This window comes from Gorilla gorilla, chromosome 3 (genome assembly GCF_029281585.2).
Source record: "Gorilla gorilla gorilla isolate KB3781 chromosome 3, NHGRI_mGorGor1-v2.1_pri, whole genome shotgun sequence".
In the NCBI taxonomy this organism is placed as follows: domain Eukaryota; kingdom Metazoa; phylum Chordata; class Mammalia; order Primates; family Hominidae; genus Gorilla; species Gorilla gorilla.
In genome coordinates this window covers 53,210,201-53,228,653 of record NC_073227.2, presented here as the reverse complement: position 1 = coordinate 53,228,653, position 18,453 = coordinate 53,210,201, and positions in this window count along the sequence as shown.

The following is an 18,453-nucleotide window of genomic DNA, read 5'->3' as shown; positions in this document are numbered from 1 at the left end:
AGAGACAAATGAAAATAATAGCATGCCATACACATTGTTCAGAGCCTTGTTTTTTCACTTAAAAATATATTTTGGGCCGAGCACGGTGGCTCAAGCCTGTAATCCCAGCACTTTGGGAGGCCAAGTGGGGCGGATCACAAGGTCAGGAGATCAAGACCATCCTGGCTAACATGGTGAAACCCATCTCTACTAAAAATACAAAACATTAGCTAGGTGTAGTGGCGGGTGCCTGTAGTCCCAGCTACTCGGGAGGCTGAGGCAGGAGAATCACTTGAACCCAGGAGGCAGAGGTTGCAGAGAGCTGATATTATGCCACTGCACTCCAGCCTGGGCGACAAGAGTGAAACTCTGTCTCAAAAAAAAAAAAATTTATATATATATATATGAGATCATTCATTATCAGCAGTTAATAATCTATATCATTCTTTCTAAAAGTCTTTGTTTTTGAATGAATTAATTTATCCAGCCTTTTGTTAAATCATGTTTAATTTGGCAATTATAAACAAGCTCTACTTCATAATGTTTCACATATGTAATTTTATTCACATGCAAGTTACCAGTAGAATAAATTATGAAAAAAAGAAATTGCTAGATGTGCACATTTAAAATTTTGATAGATATTGCTAAATTGACTGTCATAGACATTTTTCTGATTTATACTCAGCAACATGTAAGTGAACCTATTTCTCACTCTAACACAGGCTTTTTGTTCTTTGATGATCTGAAAAGACAGAACATAGTATCAGAGTGTAATTTTAGTTTGCATATCTCTTCTTGTAAATGAGGCTGAAAATCTTTTAATGTTCAAGAGCCATTTGTATTTTTAGTGTTCTGTTTATATCATTCATTTTTCTTTCTATGGAGCTAGATGTCCTTGTAAGAAATATATGTGCCGGAGTGTAAGAAATAAACTTCATGAAAATTCAGATGCGTGATACATTGATGAAACTTTTAGGAGTACAGTCATCTGAGGCATGCTGGCACATCCCTACAAAGGAAAAAGACACGTTTTCATCCCTCCTTCCCATAACACCTACCACTGTGAAAAGTCAAAGAGCTTGGTGAGCCTCTGAACTTAGGAAGACATGCTACACTCAGGAATATTTACTGGGTTACACAGAAGGCTGCCAATATAAAGTAGGACCCAAGGCAGTAAAGAGATCATTGGCAGTCCCATGCTCTAGTGTAAGCTTTACTGCCTCTTTTGCCACATGGCCTAGCAAATAAGATAGTAGTTTATGTATCTGTGGTGGTTAAAAATCATAGGTGAAGTCATCTGTGAGCCCTCATATGATCACTATAGCACTTACTTCCAGAGTTTTAAAGCATGTTTTCTGCAGTCAAAAACTATGCTTGGTTTGGCAAAACACTCTTGGCGTTGTACTACACCCTAGTAAAGATAGAGAACCTGACAGTGAGATAAGACATAGTAACCTGACATGCTCATCACGATCTATGCACAATTAGATCCACTGAATTACAAAGTCAGGCAGGCACAGAAGCAAGACTTTTCATAAGTGGAAGTCCTGCATCCTGGGTTAGCCTCTAACAGATGGTTCAGACTTGACTACATGCACTGCTGGTACCCCAAAGCCTTTCTCTCAACTCACAACCATAGCTTGTGGAAAGGTTTCCAATGACCAATAAATGGACAAGGACATGTTATAGGACTAATCCCCAAGATGATAAATGAGATCTATTTGCCCTAGTAAAAAATGGGCTGCTTCCATATTAGAGCCTCAGCGAAGAGGGTCCTTGAAGACAGTGTTGAAAAAATCCTTCCAATAGGCAGAGACATGGGTTCTCCCTGGAGAAAGCCGCAGGTGAGTTATGTACAATGAATTCTGGTGAGTGGTGAGTAGACTTGCTTGTTTGTTCAGAAGCCTAGAAAAAAAAAATTAAGAACTGGAACTGGCATTATGAAGTTGAAGAGACCACAAACATCACCAGTTGTGTCTCATATCAATGTTGGTTAGGAAGCATTCACATCAGAGGATGCTCTCAGTGAGCAGGTAGAGTTAATGACTTAGTCTTCTTCTGTCCTTAGTAACTCTAGTGTTCAGATAATTGAGTTAAGACAGTGGCCATGGTGGCAGACATCAAGGATACATGTGGTATCAATAACATGGCTCTTTCACATAAAGACTAACCTAGATACTATCACTACTGAGTGCCCAACTTGCTATGGGCAGAGACTGATGCTGAGCTCCTACACCAGACGCCAGGAGCCTGTTGATTACATCAGGCCCATTCCACATTAAGTGGTACAATAATTCTTACATACCAAAGTGATTCATATTCTAAATATGGGCTTGTCTTCTAAGCCGCTAGTATCTCAAAGAGCAATACCACCTTAGGGCTTACACAATGCCTTCTGCATTTATATACCTCACACAGATTGTCTTAGATCAAGGCATGCAACAATGAACTCATTACAATGTGTAACATCATTCAAATACAACTGACCTGAAAGGATGGCTGAATGGAATACCGAACAGACAGCTAAGGCTCAACCCAGGCATATCTTGCATTGTTGAAGTGCTCTTCTACAGGATAAAACATAATCACTATACTGATGACCAGTATATGCTGCTGTGTTAATAGAATATGCAGGTCTCAGACCAAGTAGCAGAAACACCTTGCCTAAATATTTCTAATTTGTTCTTCTCTTCCATTTATTCTTAGCATATGATAGATTTGAGATTCTAGTTTCTGGTGATGGTAGTGGGGTAGGAGGGATAGATAATTTGGCTGAGAAAGACAGTAAGGGTTTTTCTTAGACTATGACTAATACCAAGGAACCAGAGAATGAAGAAAGGAGTCATTGCTCTTCCTGGGATAATCGACCACATTTATTAGGAGCTAGGGCTGCTAATACACAGAATAAAGGGAGAAATACATCTGGAATTCAGTAGATTCATTGAATATCTCTTGATGGTTCTAATTTCAGCGATAACTGTGAATAGGGCAATTCAACAACTGTAACCTGACAAAACAAGGCAACTAACGCTTCAGAAACCATGAGGATGAAGGTCCATGCTATCCTACAAGGCGAACAACCAGGGGAAGCTAAATGCTACCAGCAGGTATGGTGAATGTAGAATGGTTTATGGAGGCAGAGATGATAATTTGTAGGCCTGAGAGAGCTGCAGCAGTGAAGACTGTACCTTATTTTTTAGTCATTGTTAACCATTTTATTGCTTCTTTCAAGGATGAAGTGAGAGTATCTCCTTCTCAGATATTCATATAATACCGGATATCATATAGGACACTAGATCTGAGTAGTGAAATGGATTGATTTTTGCACTTAATTTATGAGTCTTCCCAGATTTATCTGGCCACACCTGCCTTGCAGGTTTTGACTTGCCCATCTATTAATGCCTGTGGTTATCTTATCATCCCCTGAGAGGATGGCCAGCTTCCATTCCTCTGGCCATAATAGGTTGAAAGAATTCCCACATATAAGCTCAACCAACTGGATCCATGAAAACTGTTTCCTCCCGTTCCTCCCAGAGTCAAAATGAAGTGTCTGCATCATAAGACATGCAATTTGGTTTGCCCAGATACTTCTTGATGGGGTCATGTAGCATAAATCAGAAGGGAAGAAAAGTAAATATCCCATGAGCCTAATTTGTCCAACAGGGAAAGAAAGATTAGAAAGAACCAGCAGATCAATTTCTGTTTCTCTTTCTCCTTGTCAGAATGTTCTGAGGTATAGTATTCTCAGACAGCCTTTCTGTAGATGCCCTATACTTTGAAACAACCGGTTATGTTTTCTGTGAAACTCAGTAGTTCATTATCATGTATTTTCTTTTTATCATACTCTAGACCCAAGTTCTCTTGTTACCCAAAATACACATGACAAAGTATTAGCACATGTTTTCCCCATTAGGTTTTATTTTCTATGGTACTTGGACTAAGAAAAAAAGTCTCTTACTATAATTTCAGCTGTATCTACACTCAAATGGTTAATTCGTCTTTCATTTGTAGAATATTTTTTTTTAATTTTCATAGCCATCAATTATTTTGTCCTCTCTTTAGGAAGCTTTTCTACATCTATTTTGTCTTCTCATATTAGAAATAATTTTACTTTTATTTGTTCTTTATATTTTTATTCTTGGATACATATTTGGTATGTTTTTACCTACTTGGTAGCAACATTTTTGTTCTGATGATGTTCCTAATCTATCTGGTTGTGTGTGTGTGTGTGTGTGTGTGTGTATGTATTCGTGTTATTTTCCTACTTTTATTTTGTAATACCTCTGCAGAGCTTATGTGATGGTTCCCTTTTTCCCTTTTCTTCACTTTGTTTTAAGAATTTAGTTCTCCCTCGTGTTAATGAGAATCCAAGCTGGCATGTGTGTTGAACATATTTCAATTACTGTGTATTACATATGTTCTTTTAACCCATACTTCTCATCTGAAGCTCCGAGTATTAATAGTGAACTAAGCACAGTGCAGAATTCATCCCACAGCACCTTCCTACTTCACCAACAAATTGTTTAGTGCAAAAATTGTGTATGAGGTTTATCTCTTGATTCTGTAACCATTGCTTCTTTAAAATCTAAACTAGGGCCTGTCCTAAAAAAAGAAGCCCTGTATGTCTGTATTACATGGGAAAAGAGTGTTCTTGAGTCACTTTTTTAAGATCTGCAACTGGAGGCAACTTATTTATACAGTGTCCTGAATATCACTTCATTGATTTTAGAAACACTTCATTTTGTTTAGCAGTTCTATGTTTTATATAGTCCTGATTTAATTGAATATACAGCCCTGTTTTCTATTCTCCTTACTGCCTTGGATATGAGAGTGAAAGCCAAAAACAGCTGAAAGTCCATTCTCTAGACCTTACTTTTTAATAACACAATCTTGGTTGCTGAAAGTTCTCTTTTTCAGATGGAATGTTTGATTGTGCACATTTGGGGAATCTGGAGAGATTTAGGTGAGGTGGCAGAAAGCCCACTTTCAAGTTGCTCAATCCAAAAGATGCCAGAAAAAAGAAGAAAAAGCAAACAAAACAAAAAGGCAAAAATCTAAATAGTCTAGAGATCATGTGTAACTCCTGGTATTTGCATACCATCTTGTTTCTTATATGTGTCTCTCATTTGCTCTTTCAAATAAAATACTGTACAGTGACCAAGACATGTTTTACTATTTCCATTTATTATATTAATATCTCTCATTTATTAAAAGAAACCAAACTTCAGAGAGCTTGAGTTGCCTGATGTAATTTATTGCTGATGACATTGATGATACTTTTTTGAAAATCAAAAGTGACAGTTAAAAGAATAATATTTAAATATTCATGATTAACTATTAAAAGACAATGAAATTTGAATGTGCAACTACTCAGCAAAACAACTTTTCCAGGAAAAGTAGGGAAGTAAATGTGATAGTTTTGTGTGTCAACTTGGCTTGGCTATAGCACCCAGTTATTTAATCAAATACTAGTCGGGTGTTGCTGTGAATGTATTTTGTAAATATGATTAACATCTATTATCAGTTGAATTTAAGTAAAAAAATAAAATTATCCTCATCCATTCAGTCAAAGGCCTGAAGAGTAAATATACAGCATCATAAAGAAGAAGGAATTCTGCCTCGTGACTGCAGCATGAACACCTGTCTGTGTTTCCAGCCTGGTCGACAGATTTTAGACTTGCTAGTTCCAACAATCTTGTGAGCTAATTCCTTAACATAAAAGAAATATCCCTCTCATTCTCTTTCTATCTCTCTCTATACTGTATATGTATATATACAATATACACATATGTATACATATATGTATACTGTATATGTATATATAATATCCATGTCTGTATATTATATAATGTATATCTGCTTATATATTATATATGTGTATATATGTATACAGATATATATATATGCACATATATAATATAAATGTGTGTGTGTTTATATATATAATTGGTTCTAGTTCTCTGGAGAACCTTGACTAACACAATAAGATATATTCATACTAAGGTGGTTATAAGAGAATTCCACAGGATGAATGGCTGAGAAACTTGTGCCACTGGACTCTGGTCCTGTTACACGTGAGCTCTGCACTCAACCAGAAAGATCCTCCAGGCCACCATGATTACAATTAAAAAAAAACCTCCCATAGGAACATGTTTATATTTTGAAGAATTGGGAATAAAGAATTATTATCTTACATGGTAAGAATCTCTAACAATAGAGACATCAGAGGTATAGAAATAAATTATGATGAGACAGTATATAGATTAAACTGAAAGTCAAGGATAATCTAGGAATATCAGATAACTGCCCACATTTAATGACTAAATGAGCAAATACGACAAAGTCAGAATTTTTTAAAATTAGGCATGTCAAATGTATTATATAAAGGAGAAATTGAATTTAATATTTATATGATAAGGATAATTATATTATGAATGTATAGAATCAGTTATTTTTATAATAACAATAATTAATAATTACTGGTCCAAATCTCTGCCTTTCCCAGGTAGCTCTGGAACTGGTACAGCTGAAGTGGAGAAATCAGGCAAGTGTTGAACCTACATGTTAAGACACTGTTCAGGTGAGTCTTAGAAAAGCCCTAAAATGAGTGAAACCAAATACGTTACCCCAGGTAACTAAGAAGTAGTTGACATAGTTTAGCGGGATTAATACATAGACAAAGGAACCTTATTCCAAATTGCCAGGCGAAGATGGAGTGAAATGCAGCATGGACATTGCAATTTTCTCAGGGCTTAGTTAGTATTTAGAAAATGCACAGATCCATAAACTCATAGGAGATCCTGAGACATCCAAGACTCTAAGTATCATCATTTGAAGATTATGATGAGCATTTTGAGTGACTCCAAAGTTTATATAAGAAACCTAAAGTTAATTACAAAGTGACATTAGAACCAAAAACAAATGTGATGTGATTTATAAATCACACATTATAAATTATGTGATTTATAAATAGTGATGGCATTCTTCATTTACTTTTGTATTTTTTCAAAAAACATTAAACTCATGAGAGCTGTTTTAAGCTGAAAAAAATAATTTTAGTTTCATATTAGAAAATGTGAATTTTTGCAGAGAATATTATAACCCAGTTTTGTTCAACCATAAGACAATATACTTTTGGACTTTTCTGACTAATATAAGCTAATGAAAACTGTGGATATTTCCAGTTAAGTTGAAGTGTCAGGAAAATCTAATTCTCCTTTGGGATTCTTTGCTGATTTTCTTATTGAAATGTTATTTGTTTTTTGCTACTGACTTACCACAGCATGGCACCTTCTAGCCTGAGGAGGTTAAGTAAGACAATCGTTCTTTAAGATTCATTTTTAAGTTTGAGATACACATCAGTGGATTTCAAATTCTGCAAGAGAAGGTCTCATAAGGTTTAAAGTAGAGGAAGATTATTGTTTCAGGAAAAAATTCGATCACCTGGAATTTTATTTTAAAAATTAGACTTCTAGATTCAGAAGCTGTTGGGGGTAAGGGAAGAATACATTATTAACAACAAAGGTATCAGATATTGCTCCTGCTGAGGACATAGTCCTATAGTTTCTCATCCAAAGCTTGTTAATTGACTGAATCTTGTTACAGAGGGGAGAATTTGTGGTGTATTGTCACCACAGGACATTGATAAATCCTAACGATTCACTTAAGCACACATAAAAGAATCAAAATGTGGAATTTCTTCTAAAAAGACCTCAGATAGTACATTTCATCTTAGCCCTGGTTCACTGATCTTAAGGGAAGCCTCAAGACTCATGTTCTCAGCTGGTTTTCTGTTAGTTTCTAGAAATGATATTTTGATAGAGACCTAGATTTGTCTTCACTTGAACATCTTTTTAAAAAAATTAACCAACAGTGATTTCAGCTTGAAAGGCTAAAATCATGAGTATTCTGAATTACAAAAAAGTTTTCTAAAACAAACCAAAGATTTATAGAGTTTGAATTATTACCACTAATGTCACAATTATTGCATTCATGTGTAAAAGTTCTTTCAGGCCAGGCTCAGTGAGATGGATTGTCAGTTTCAGTTCTCATCATAGTCCTAAATATTTAGGTGCAGTACTGTTATCATCACCATTTTATGGATGAAAAAATGAAGAACCAAAGAAGTTAACCAGCAAAAGTTTGTAGAACTGGGTAGTGGAGTTAAGCGAACTCAATTTATGTATCACGAAAGATAGAATTTGAAAATATGTCTGACTGCTGATTAAGAGAAGAGCATTATGATATATTTCCAATTTTTAGAAAGACAAGCTAAATGTATCTTTTACCTGAAGATCTTTCTTCACTTATAGAAAAATTCATAATGTCTTGCCCAGTAATTTCCACTCCTCTGTACTCTTGTTGCAGGTGGGATTGTCTGATACTTATTTTTCTAGGCCCCCATATGTTTACATGCTTTAGGACACCCGATTGTTTCTGCTGGATAATTCAAGAAAGTTAATTTCATAGAAACACTTGTCTACTATGCACATAGTATATGTTGGGCTTTCCTAACTCTGACTTCACCCCTAAATACTCATTCATCCCAATGTGTGAGTGTGTAGCCACATAAAATTAGATAATCTATTTGAAATATAGTTCCTTGGCTTTAAACTAGGGATACTAATAGAACCTCCATACAAGTTTGTCGTGTGGATCCCATGAGAAAATAAATGTAAAGTGCTCAGATCAGCGACTGAAATATACTAACTAGGTGCAGTATAAGCAACATTAGAAAAACAAGGGTAGCAGTGGTGGTGGTAATAGACATGGTGGTAGTTGCAGATAAAGTAGCTGCTTTAGTATAGTATTTTTGGTTTCTAATTTTAAAAGATAAAAAAAAGATCATGGAGCAAAAGTGAAAAGAGGGATAAAGTATTTTATTTTGTTTTTCTTATTTAAAGGGAATAGAGAACACAAATGTAGTTTACTGTAAATTTCTCATTGTTTGATAATCTTATTCAATCTGTTTCCCTGGGGTGCCCTCAGGTACAGAAGTAAAGAAGGATTTTAAATTACTTAAAAATAGGGGTTAGGAATTGAGAGAAGGACTGTTCAAAACCAAGATTTGGTTGTGAAAGAAAGTAACAAACAACATTGCTGTTCAACCTCTATTCAGGTGAATATAGCGATAACAAGGGGATGGTTTTAAGTTAATGTGTTCCTAGTGGAGTTACACTGTTGAGTAGCATGTCATATAACAATTTTCAATTTTGAAAGTGCTTTATTTATGTATTATCTCCTTTATTCTTTGCAAAAACAGCTGAGAGTCTCAGCAAAGATTGTATAATCATTTTACAGCAGAAAATTCAGGCGTAAAGCATTGAGTCATTTACTCAATATCAGAGGCAAAACATACCTGACTAGTGCTATAAAATTTTTATCCTAATGCACACTGATTTTTTTATATTGTTTTATACTCTTCCACTGATATTATAAGATTACATGATTAAAGAATACTGCCTCATACCTTTTCTACAGTAGACCAGTTCTTAACCTGATAAAAGATAGGATAAATGCAAAAATACATCCAAGGTGAAATCATCACTAGATATTAAAAGCTCTATTTTTACTTTCCTGAGAAGTGGTGAGTGTTTTCCAACTCTCACATGTTTCTGGTTCCTAAAAATGTAACCTAATGTATATCAATGGCTTAAATGTATAATTAAATAGATTTCAAAAAGAAGTCAAATGCATCTTTACAAATCATTATCATGTATCTTGTTTTTTAGACTCTATCAATAAGGGACCTACTGAAAGATGAAGTACAAAAAATCTGACTTTCAATGACTAATTAGCATACAGTTTTAACTTTAAAATATCAATTGAGTGTGTATGTGTGTGTATGAATGTATACAAATAAACTTTTTATAGTCAGAATTTTTTCATTTTCCTTTTGAGTCAATTTGTTTTTCAATTAAAAAGAGTTTATTTTTGGTACTATCAGAAGTATCGCTAGAATATACAATACAGAACTTCTATTATAAGCATGATAGACATATCTATATGAAATCATCTGTGAATCTAATCAAAGTATTAATCTTCAAATCTAATTAAAATTTTTAACATTCTACAGCCTTCTTATATTTTCTTTCTTTGTACCTGGTAATGGGGAGCCAAAATGTGTACCCTGATTTGGGAGTGTCACACATTTTAAGAAACCAATATGACTATATTTTCTGCTGGAAAAAAATAATTCTAATACTGAAAGAGTGTTGTTAATTGAAAAGTTAATCCATGTAACTAATCCCAGAAACTACCTGGCAGATCCATGGCTATTTCTAAAAGACTTCAACAATTGTTTAATGCTTCCTTATGTGAGTTTTGGTAAATTATTAGGTAATATATCTGCTGACACTGAAAGTGAAGAAGTTGCCTTTTCCTGTGCTATATTTTCTTCAGTCATGGTAAGAACTTGTTGCTTAAAGTGTCAACATTTACCACACACTGATTAGAAAAGGTGTTTCTCAATTTTAGTTGCATCCTTGTGACTGCCAAAAATATGAAATAATATAAATTCTACAGTCATATTTCCAAACATTTCTTGATTATTTTTTCATTGTCATATAAAACCATAAGAACAATAGATTTTAAAAATGATCTACAGCCCTGTCATCAATTGAATCAACTTGACAACTGTTTTTGTTTCAATCTTATTCAAAAGAATAAGAACTTAAATAGCTATAATTATAAAGAGCTCGTTCATACTTTTCTAAATTTTTGATCTTTTGAACAATTCAGTTCTCAAAAGATAGAAGAATCTTTTAAAAACAAATTCCAGTGAAATAGTAAAATTAACATTGTTTTGGGTTTATATGTGGTTATTATTTAATAATAAAATAAATCTAGTTGGACCCTAGCCTGTTTCCTTCATTTGATTTTTGCCTATATTCTGGCATGATGTGCCATGCAGAAATATAAGGCTTTTTAATTTCAAAATAAAAATAAGCATCACTGCTCAGTAAAAGAAAAGCTGTAACTCCAGCCATACCTATAGTGGCAATAAAATAAGCAGTTAGAATACAAATGCATCCATTTTATAGCAAAATAAAATAAGGATTCTCAAGTGACCATGCAGCAATGGTGAGCTGTATATCTCAACTAGCATTTCAGCAGGTCAATCAATCATTAATTAACTTTTTAATCTTAACTGAGGAGCCCTTTTCTGTTGACAGACATCTCGGGAGATTCTATTTTCAATTTGACAGAATGCCAAGTATCCAAATAGATTGTTTGTCTGAATTCAGTACTCAGAGGCTTCTGTCTGAGATGCAGAATGCATTTTTAACATCATAGTTAGTAAGAGTATGTTGTCCCACTTTAAAAATGTTTGTTGCCTAGGCAGTCAAGTATTTTCGATCAAAGTTAACCTAGAACATTAATTATTTTAGTATATGTTTTTTACTAAATTTGTCCAGGCTTGTATTTCTTCCTCATGAGCCACCAAAGGCTAATGCAGAGATTTAAGTATCATGTATAACATACTTACCCAAGCCTCCAGAATCTGAAGTTATTCTACAAATCCTTTAGCAATCAGAGTCTCCGTGAAATTATCTTAGTTTCTTTCCTTTTTTTGAAGTATTCTTGTTCTGAGTTCCCATAGGTTTAAAAATTATTTTCTAACTAATACACATTAAGAAATGATAGACAGATCAGTGATTAAGAGCATAAAATTTGGAGATATATCTGTGCTGGGATCCTAGTTCTACTGCCTGGATAGATAAACTCAGGCCATTGTGGCAGATACTATTAATCTCTACTGATATGTAGTTCTCTTCTTCTCCTAGGCAATAGGAGAAGATTGTGATTCTTATCCCCTTGAAGATAAGAATGAACTTGAACCTATCTTTGACTAATGAAACATGAGTAGACATGATGTGTATTACTTTTTAGTGGGAACCTTTTAGAGCCAGTGGTTGATTCTTTAGGAGCCCACATGCTTAAAAAGCTACAGGCTTTGGAATCTCCCTTAGCCTGAATAATTGGATTGCCATAATGAGGACAACTGCCCTGTAGAATCACCAGAACCTGTAGCTTTCTTTAAATAAGCAAGATAATATTTATTGTACTAAGACACTTGGATTTCAGTATTATTTGTTATCACAGCATAGCCTTCTCTGACCTGAAAGATACTGTAGGTTACTAGAACTTTCTAGTCTTCATTTTCTCATCTGTAAAATGATGATAAAAAGACTTAACCCTCAAAGGGCTAGTGTGGCTATTAATTTAAACATTTATATTTCAAATACTTAAGAAAATTGTTTTATAAAGCAGTCAAGAGTAGCTACCATTCTATCATTATGTATCATTTTATAGATAGATAGATAGATAGATAGATAGATAGATAGATAGATAGAGATGATAGATAGATAACTTTAAGATGAAGGCTCTATTATCATGCCTGTTAATATTCTGAGTATTAAAAATGCCCTCATCTTTCTGAGCTCTATTTTGAATGATCTACCACTTAGGAGCTATCTCTGTCTTGTTCCTAGAATTTCTGAAATATTCTTCAGCCTGATTGACACTTTCAGTATGTTTAAATAAATAAAATTTTGTTTAGCCCAGTGGAAATATTGATTGATCCATTCATTCACTAACTAAACAAATGTAATTGAAAAAAAAATATGTGCAAATTAGTTCCAGGTGCATTAATAGTTTCAGGTGCATTGTCAAGTTTACTTTTACCATTGAACAAATTTTCTACTATGTTGCCTCAGTTTCTCCACATAAAAAAATAAGGGCAGTAATAAGATTTAGCTTCTGCCTATTTCCTGAGTAACTCATGATAATTTTTATTATTATAGATAGTGCTAGTAAGTGAGGATAAGAGTGAAAGGAAAAAATCTACTGCTATTATGAGAGAAAAGTGAGCGTAAGAAAGAGACTGTTAGGAGGAAATGGATACATCTGATGGTGATGTTCTAGGAAATCATAGTACTCCCAAAATATAGTATTGCCAGAGAGTGGGCAAAAATATCATGGTAAATCGAAGGAAAGGAAATTTAAGAATGGTACATGACCTGTCGGAGCCACATGTGTTTGTTTTGGATCCACATGCTTTTTATTTAACTATATATTCTTCTAGCTCTGAATTTATACATAAAAGATTTGGTCAAAATAAATTTAATACGTATGTAAAAATTAAAATATAATAATATGCTCAACATCATAAACATAAATGAGAAGCAGAGTGTGGTTGGATGAAGAGAGAAAAAAAAGTAAGAGAGATGAAAAATGAAAAATGTAAGATAAGTGTCCAAAAAAGAGAATCATATAAGACAAAATGGACAAGAACAGTGATTAGATAGATAGATGATAGATAGATAGATAGATAGATAGATAGATAGATAGATAGATAGATAGACAGACAGACAGACAGATAGACAGATTAACTGATTTAGACCTTAGTTGTATCACTATTTTCACAATAATACTAAATAATATACTACTTCAAAACTCAGTCTTATACTAGCATTATTTCCATACTCACAAATATTTTTTGCTGGGGAAGCTCTGTTTCAAATTGCAAGTTTAAAAGTCTGCTAGAGTTGGCAGATCAAGGCTGGCTTATCCAGGTTTAGCACAAGGCTGTGGGTTTAGTACAATCTGCTTTAATATTAATCACTTTAAATTCAAAGCTACTGAAGTCATGATTTTTGTTGTTGTTGTTGTTGTTAAGAAGATATTGCCGGCTCCCACAGGGGTAAATGGTAACACATAATGCCTCTTACTAAGGCCATGGCTGAGAACTAACACATCACATTTTTCTTTTTCCTTTTTTTTTTTTTTTTTTTTAGACAGAGTCTAGCTCTGTCGCCCAGGCTGGAATGCAGTGGCGGGATCTCAGCTCACTGCAACCTCTGCCTCCTGGGTTCACGCCATTCATCTGCCTCAGCCTCCCGAGTAGCTGGGACTACAGGCGCTCGACACCATGCCTGGCTAATTTTTGTATTTTTAGTAGAGACGGGGTTTCACCGTGTTAGCCAGGATGGCTTTGATCTCCTGACCTCGCGATCCACATTCCATCGGTTGTCAAAGGAAAGTCATATGGCTAAGACCAGCATCATTGAGTTAAGGATATGTCCTTCTTTAATGTAAGTTAGGGGCCAGTGTGAATATTTGCTGAGCAGTAATATAAACTACCGTATGAGGCAAAACTATTATTTAAATGTGCCACCATATGTACCTGAGCATACATTCAATTTGACTCAAAAGAAAAAGAAAACTGGACAGGATTACAAACTATAGGAATAGAATTCACTTCAGACTCACAGTAGATAACACAATGTCACAACTATTCATTCTTGGATACATAATAAGGGGTCTGACTCCAGTGTTGATGCTGGATCCTGGCAGTTTTTTGTTTGTTTGTTTGTTTGTTTTTGTTTTTGTTTTTGACAGAGTTTTGCTCTGTTGCCCAGGCAGGAGTGTAGTGGTGTGGTCTTGGCTCACTGCAACCTCCGCCTCCTGGGTTCAAGTGTTTCTCCTTCCTCAGCCTCCTGAGTAGCTGGGATTGCAGGCACCTGCCAGCACGTCTGGCTAATTTTTTGTATTTATAGTAGAGACAAGTTTTCACCATGTTGGCCAGGCTGGTCCCGAACTCTTGACCTCGTGATCTGCCTGCCTCAGCCTCCCAAAGTGCTGGGACTACAGGCGTGAGCCACTGTGCCTGGCTGCTCCTGGCAGCTTTTAAGCAACACTCCTGCCTTTTTCCCTTTGCCCCACCTCTGGACAAGGTGATAAGGAACCCCAGACATTCCATCCATGGTACCAGGAGAAAATTAAAATGTTTACCCCAGTTCCTCTTCCTAACTACCATTAAAAACCTGAGGGCCTTCCTCACTCAGCTATTTTTTAATCAACTTGGAAAGCCTGCCCTGCTGGCCTTTGAAAGGCTCATTGTGGCATTTTTGCACCTTCTTGGTGCATCTGTGACATCCATCATGATATCGAAGCCAAATTTTAGATGGAGATCCCTTCTCTATCTACTGTTATATTATAACTAGTGGTTTTTCAAAGTACAGTCCAAAGACTATTTGAAAATTTGTTAAAAATTCAGATTCTTGATCCCTACATCAAACTAAATGAATCTGAACTCTGGATTATGAACAAGCTCCATCAGTAATTATAACACAAAATAAAGTTAGAAAAATATTGGTGAACAACTGCATTAAGGTAAATCTTCTCATCTGTTCTATTTCAATCTTTTTTGTTTATCACATAAAAGTTGGAAGAAAGCCTTTGTGAAAAGTCTTGCCCTTATTCTCAGTACAGGAAGCATAATGAAGATTTCAAATGATGAACGACACTAGTTCTACTTACCTCTTTGTAGTAGCATTTATAACAATTATACTTAATAACTACTCATAAAATGTATATTCAAAATAAGTTGTCTTCAATAGAGTTTAACCTCCATGAGGGAAGAAATCACGTTTTTCTTGTTCACTACAGCATTTCTGTGTCCATCATAGTGCCTGGTATATAGTAGTTCACTTAATATGTACTAACTGAAAGAAAAAACAGAAAGAAGGAAAAAAATGTAAGAGCATGAGAAAGAAAGAGAAAGAAAAGAAGGAAAGAGGGAAGGAAGGAAGAAAGAAAGGAAGGAAAGAAGAAAGGAAGGGAGGGAAGGGGGAAGGAAGAAAATAAGGAAGGAAGGAAAGAAGGAAGGAAGGAAGGAAAGGAGGGACGGACGGAGGGAGGGAGGGAGGGAAGGAGGTGGGGAAGGGGCAGAAAGAAAATAAAGAAAGGAAGAAGAAAGAACAGAAAGACAAGATTAGATGGTTTAAGATTTTATCTACTTAACAAAAATAGGTATAAATACATTCAGTCTTTTTCAATAGAGGTTAATATTTTGAATAGTAGTTTTGATAAGCCTACACTGCATTGGTATTGCTGCTGTGTTTGTATCACCTTGACTTTCATTTTCGATACTCTTTCACTTATTCAGAATAGTGTCCTTGTGTTGATGAGTCACACAAATTTCCTTCAAATTTCAGCATATAGGTCACTTCCTAAAAGTGGCCAGCCTTGGCCACGTAACTTAAAGTAGCTATCGAGGCATGCCGTATATCACTCTGTTTTACTTCTCTATATTGCAGTTATTGCTTTCTCAGAATTTCTCCATACTTGTTTATTTACTCTCCATCACTCCCTATTCTTCCTGCTCACCACTAATGTAAGTTTCATAAGAGAGCAGAGGCTATCATTGTCTTATTTATTTCTCTATCCCTAGCACCAAAAACTGTACCTGGAGCTCTAAGGCAATATTAATATTGAGGGAATGAATGAACGAATGAGGCAAAATAGATAGTTTGTGTTTTATTATTTCAGAGCAGATTCTTGAAACTAATACCAAGAAACATCAGCTTGATGGGACTTTATAAGAGCTAAATTATTTGAACAAGACAAGTACTTTTGAGTTTCAAATAGGCTAAGAAACTAAAGGACCTCAAGATTTGAAATTAATTGTAAAGCCCGTGTTGATGAGAAGAATGCATGGTAAATGAAGTTTCTTTAACCCATAATAAAATAAAATTTAACCAGCTGGAAAGAAGAGATAGCCGTCAAGTGGAAAATGACCAGATGATAGATCATTAGGGCCCTGATGCCTGCAGCTGACCCTGGAGAGCCCAGGATCAGCATCAAGGACCACATAGCCTTCAACCAAAAAAACACAAGTAACCCATACTTATAGTTTAATGGGAGTCGAGTAGAATGAGCCTCTAGAGATCACCCAGCTCTTTTTCAGAGGATATATATATATATGTGTGTGTGTGTGTGTGTGTGTGTGTATGTGTGTGTATGTATATATATAAATGTATATGTGTGTGTATATATATATAAATGTATATGTATATATAGGTGCCTAGGCATGAATAGCAGCCAACATCATATGCATATAAAGATCATCCAATGTATTTTCCTGTAGCAGTGACACATATCTATTCCCCCAAATGTTTAGTTTCATCCAGAATTATCATTTCAACCTCTTTATTTCAATGACCCAGGCAAATATACATGCCGTAATACTAATGCTGACGATTAGACACTTCAGGGGAGGGGCTTTGTATCATTAATTAGGACTTAATTAAACCACTGTAAGATCTTCACCAAAGTTTGAAAAACAGCAAAACATCACTTCTACCCTTTGTGCATGTATACAAATTAGAGAAATAATAGAAGTAGATCTGATTGATTATACTAAAGCATTTCATACTCTCACTGCTAGATGCCAGCATTTGAACACACATAAGTCCTAAGCAAAGAAGTTTTTGATTTTAGCTTTTTTGGCAAAAACTGGCAGAGCAAAAGCATATAAACTTGCCAAGAGGTATGGAGTCACTTGAAATTCAGTACAATAAACATCACTGAAGGAAAGACTACATGACTTGAGGAATCAGTGAAAGAATGGCGAAAGAAAAAAGTAGCATATGATAAAAAAATTAAAGAAACAACAAACAAAAACACAGGAAAATGCAGAACAGAACAAACAGGTTTAATGTTTACTGATGCAAAGGAAATAAGCACACCATAAAGTTTATTTTGCTAAGAGCAGTGCCATCTACGTCAAAGGTTGTTATAGTTAATATTTTCAGTGGTCAAATATTAGGAATTTAAGTTGAGTTGCTTTGAAACCAACTGTGTAGCAATAAGTGACTTTTTTTGAGAACTTACTTATGCCATTAATTATACTACCATCTAATATGATATTTTTTATGTCTGATAATATAACTAAATTCAAAAAGGGAGTAAATATTAGGCAAATTCACTAAAATAAATATTGGTAAGCAAATCAATATTCAACCTCTGCCTCAAACTTGAAAAGATGTTGATGGGCCTATCATGCCTCTTTGAATCAATAAATATCTAGATCATACGCAAAATGGCGCTATGCTCCTGACATTCTGGTGATAATTATTTTGCCAGCAAAATAGAATTGAATCTTAATAACAGCCATCTTTTTAGAAACTTCAGCATTTTTTTCCAAATATTAATTTTATGAATGAAATTAAACCTAGAATTCAATGCACTCCATTTATTCTAATATAAATCCCAAATTGGGTTATTTGAAAACATCTCGAATGTATCATTATAAGATTGTCTGGTATGTGAAGGTCACAATTAAATATTTTAAGGAATGATCAATCTTATCACTTAGATTTGCTGATAACCAACTCCCTGATCTAACCCCTGGCACAGAAAACTCCAATGCCAGAAAAATAAGAAAACGCTGAGAAACCTTTGCTTGAACTACTTAGCAGATCTCATTAGGCAACTCTCAAATTCCTCCCAGCTCACAGGGTTAGAAAATTTAACTCTATTCATGGAAATTTCTAATTTCAGCACAGATTAAGTAATTTTTGGCACATGTTGGTTTTTCCTTGGCAACACACTGAAAAAATTCAAGCCCAAAGCTCAGTTCACTTTTGCTCAGTTCCCTCTATGTCTCTTCAGCAATCTCAGCAGCAA